The sequence below is a fragment of the Canis lupus genome, chromosome 24 (genome assembly GCF_048164855.1).
Source record: "Canis lupus baileyi chromosome 24, mCanLup2.hap1, whole genome shotgun sequence".
Classification (NCBI taxonomy): Eukaryota; Metazoa; Chordata; class Mammalia; order Carnivora; family Canidae; genus Canis; species Canis lupus.
In genome coordinates, this window is record NC_132861.1 from 34092820 (window position 1) to 34097714 (window position 4895).

The 4895-nt window shown below is 40.6% G+C and overlaps 1 long non-coding RNA gene across 1 annotated transcript; it reads right to left on the minus strand.

Moving 5' to 3' along the window:
* Nucleotides 1–1202: 1202 nt before the first annotated feature.
* Nucleotides 1203–3684, minus strand: LOC140616003 (uncharacterized). The gene is made up of 2 exons (XR_012016523.1): nt 3486–3684; nt 1203–2742 (listed from the first exon to the last, which is right to left on the minus strand). It is a non-coding gene; the product is annotated as an uncharacterized lncRNA (long non-coding RNA).
* Nucleotides 3685–4895: the final 1211 nt, after the last annotated feature.

Sequence of the window (4895 nt, forward strand, 5' to 3'; positions counted from 1 at the left end):
ACCCAATGCTCATTACATCACATGCCCTCAATGCCCATCACCTTTTACCCCATCCCCTCACCCTCTCCTCCCCTCCAGCGACCCTCAGTTTGTTTCCTATGATTAAGGGTTGAGAGAAAGAGAATTTTAAGCAGGCTCCACACTCAGCATGGAGTCTGATTCCAGGCTCGATCCCACTACCCTGAGATCATGACCTGAGCTGAAGTAAAAAGTTGGACATTTACCCGACTGAGCCACCCAGGTGCCCCAACACCTAATCATTCTTAGTCTAAGGGTTTATTTTATTTTGGAGCACATGATCTCATAGTTGTGACTTTTAAAATATTATAGCAGTCATATTTCCTGCTAATAAACATTCTTCCAGTTTGGAGGATGAAATTAAATCTGTCTTCCAATGTGTATTTTGTAGCACACTAATTCTGTGGGATTTTTGGCTCACACAAAAATGTCTTCAGTCAAATAAGTTTGGGGAATACTGGATTAAATATAGTTAAGCTGCTTTCTCAAAGTCTATAAAATCAGAATGTATCCACAATCTCCAGAAAAGGATAGAGTTAAAGTATATTGCAAACTTATTTGATCCTAGCACCATGTAACAATAAGCAAACTTGTTTTCAATTTATGTTGTGGGACTAATATTCCATGAATGACATTTTTGAAGCACTGATATTGAGCAACTCATGTTCACGTTTGGGCTATGATTTCCAGCCACTTCACCTCCTACGGAAATGTGAGAATCACTATTCTATGTCATGCAGAAAAGGCTAGATTACATAATAGTAGATGTACTATGAAAAAGACTGCTGATTATTTCTTGGTGTCCATTCTCACCACTCCCTTTGATAATAGTACTCCTGTGTTTTTACTGTGGACAGAGCTGCCCAATATAGTCTTGGTTTTCAAGTCTCCCTTGTGCTAGGTGAGAATGTTGACTTCATTCAGGAGGAACTGCTGTGAAAAATCTGTGTCATTCCCTCAGAGGAAAGGGGCATATTTCAACCTCTTCTCCCCTTTCCACTGAGTCGAATGCAGTTGCAATGGCCGGGGTTGGAGCAGCTATTCTGGCATGGGAGATGAAAGCTTCAAGTTGAGGATGGCAGAGAAATAGAATAGAAATTGCCTGGGATTCTCATGGTTGTGGAGCTACTGTATCTGCCTTGGAGTGCTGCCTCCTTGGTGTTTTACATGAAAGAGAAATAAACTTTAATCTGTTTCAAGCCATTTTTTATTGTGGAGTCTTTGTTATAGCATCTGAATTTATATCCTAACTAATCACTGAGTTTATGGATCAGGAGCAATAAGGAACATGTAGAGAATGTGACAATCCTGGGTGCTGAACACACTTGGGAACCCTTGTTTGTTGATTGAGTTGCTGAATGGGATGTCTTTCTTTTCTAATTATTTATGATGCTTTCTCATTGCCACACTCTCTGTGAACAGTACACATATCAAACGTGACTTATCTTCCTCCTGGGGCTGTTGTTAAGCCTACTGAAATAATTCATTTCCAGCATTTTCTTTTACAGCTTGTTTCTTCCAAGTTCAAGGTAGAAAATCTGATATATTGGTTTTTTGGAGCAAATGAATTAATTTTCTCAGGCCAGTTTTCGGAAGAAATAGAGAACACTCAGGAAGTGTGACAAACTTGACGTGTCATTCCCATTTCCATGTAACCTGTGGTAGTTCAATTAGCCAAGCTAATGAAGCTAAAGCCCCTGCTGACAAATAGATTACTGATTAGTCCTCCTGCCCTGCCTTCATTGGGCTTTCTGCACAGACGTGCTCTATGTAGTTCTGCTTAACACGTACAATGTTTGCAATCAAGTACCGAACACCTTTTATGTATCTAGTGTTGTGATGGGCATTAGGGATGCCATATGATACAGAAAGCGTGATAGAGAAAACATGATCTTTTAAGATTAATGTAAGGATCACACGTAACAATTAGCAAACAGCATGATCCATTGTATAATTAACAGGTTTTGATTTCAGGGCTATAGGCAGCCAGGAGGCTAGTTTCAGCCCAATGCATGACTGATTTTTAATAATCTCTCTGGCCAAAATTTCTGTAATTCTCTGCCAGGCAATTAATTTCTTTTAGAAGAAAAAGTCAGGAAGAGTTAGGTGTGAGAGAAGATTAGGTTATGTAGTTGTGAAGTGACATGGAAAGAGTTTCCTCCTGCTTTCTGCCCTCCACGGCTCCTGTTTTGATACAAACCATTTGTCATTTTCATTGTTTTTCAGGTTTGCACAATGACTTGCAGTGTCAGAGAACATGTTTGGACTGTCAGGAAAGAAAACAAGGCAAGTAGCTTTGATGGAGATAAATAAGCCGTTTTTCTAAGTAACTTGCTTGTGCCTGCTGGTGGAGCCTTCATGATTTACTGAAATGTCTGCCCCAGTGCCAGACCCACATTTTCTAGATGAGGAAAGCTCATTTCGATACTGACTGCATTACCTGGAGGCAGAAATACTCACAGATTCTTGCTCCATAGTCATTTATACTTCTCAGTGTTCTCTAGCCCCCAGGCATTTCATGGACTTAAGGTGATTTTTCCTTGACCCTCACTATTCACAGGATCACTACAAATATTTGGACTGCCATTATTCCAACAGTACAAGAACAGAGGTGATGCAGCAGAATTTTTTGAGGATGAAGCCGAGCCTTACATAGAAAACTATGTTTTCTTAAATGTTGCAGATGCTTCAAAAGTACACACTGTGACTCTTCTCTCTTGGGTGCTATTAAAGAGAAAATTACACTTATTAAAATGGGAGGCAGACTTTATTTAGGACTGTTGATGGATGTAGGGACCATTTCAGTGGGGTTTAACAGCAGAGGAGAAAGACTGGGTCCAATTCTGAATACAACAAGGTAGAGTGGGAGTTTATAGATAAGGAACAGGGGTGGTAAGTGGTAGAAAATTATTATTGCTAAGAGGGTAGGGTAATTCTTTGCTGAGGTGACCTAATAGGATTCTTGCAGAAGGCAGGCCAAGGTGATCAGATATTTCTGTGGGGATGGTGGAGGATGGCGGAAGATAAGGGTGATCAAAGTATTGAGGGTGAGGGAGTTTGGTTAAACTGACTTAGCAGGATTCTTGCTAAAATTGAGCTTTTTTTAAAAAAAAAAAGATCTTATATCATGTAATCTCTACACACAAAGTGGGGCTTGAACTTACAACCCCAAGATCAAAGGTAATATGTTCTATCCAACTGAGCCATCCAGGCACCCTAAAACTGAGCTCTTAAGGACATGCTCCAGGACGGGGCCTAATCAAAAAAAGGCTCCGGAGAGCCTAGATAGAGTTTGATCAGGCAAAGAGTCTTTGTCAGTCTCCTCAGTAGAGTGCTAGGAATCACGTGGGGGAATAAATAAGTGCAGCATGATTGGGAGCAGAAGTTTCATGAGGAGAAATGTGGAAAGAGAGGGCCCTCTGAGCACTTTTTCTATGTCAAGCACCTACTTACTTCCCTTTCCTTACCTCATTTGATCCTGTAGGATCCCAGGGCAGGCCTTCAAGACCGGTGGTTTTGGCATGCAGATTATCTTGAGCTGGAAATAAGGCCCAGAAGGTTAAGGAAAAAACTTTGACACCACTCTACCTTCCAACTGCCTGAAAGAATTTAGAGGACCTGCTCTAGGAACAGAGCTGTCACCACAGATAACTAATTATGATGTGAGCTGGGTGTGGCAGACAGGGAGGAACCAAGCCAGGCCTGTTTGATCACAGTCCTCTTCATCCCATTGTTTCTGAGGGGCCCAGCAAACACTTGTTTACCAAATATTTTCTCTTTTTCATTCTGCATTTCTTCTCTTTGAAGCCCCAGACACCTACTCTTTCTCCTTAGTTCAGGATGACATGTGTACTTCGTTTTGTCTATCTTTGGAATTCCATGTCTGTATGAATTCCCCATATGTACAAAATTAATAATTTGATTTTCTCTGGTTCATCTGTCTTATTTCAATTTCTTTCTTAGTTCAGTTAGAAGAACCCTGAAGGGCAAATTAAATTATTCCTCTTCCACAACCATTACAAGAGGGAGATTCAATTCTTTTTTTTTATTCAATTCTTTTTTAAAAGATTTTATTTACTTATTTATTTATTTTGAGAGAGAGAGAGAGAGCACCTGTGAGAGAGCACCTGTGAGAGAGAGAGAATGAGTAGGGAGAGAAAGGAGCAGGCTCCCCGCTAAGCAGGAGCCTAACATAGAGCTCAATCCCTGGAGTCCGAGATGATGATCTGAGCTCAGCAGACCGAGCCACCAGGGTGCCCCTCAATTTTTTGCAAAAGGTAATTTAAGGATAGAGTAGGATTGAAACCCTTGTCTGTATCCTGGACAATGAGCACATCAGAGGTGACCTGTTTGGGCTGAAATACGTAAGGCAAATGTCCTGTACTGTTTAAGATCCCTTGAGACCTTCTCAAGTATAATTGGATTTGAGGGTTGTACAGAGAGAAACTATACAATGACTGGAAATTTTCTGAGAACCTAAGAGGATGTTGGATCACAATGAATTATTTTGGATTCAGGGGGAAAAAAGGTGACGTTTGTTGCACACTGATGTTGTGGACTACAATTCACATATCACACATATAAAGCGATCCACTTGTAGTCACTATGGCACAACTTTGGTGCCATGATTAAGGAATAGCTGGTCTTTACCTTGTCAACTCTAGATGTCACTCTAAGATCGTGAGCTAGATGCATCCACATCGACTGCAGAGGCCTCAACTTCCCTGCATTCTTTTTAGCTGACTCATGGTGCAATTTTTCTGTTTCAGTCACAGCTGTTTATTTTTAAAGGAGGAACTGACGCAAATAATAAATTTTTTTTAACACCAATGTTCAAGACAACCCTAAGATTAAGATCAGGAAGCTGAGAATTTTTG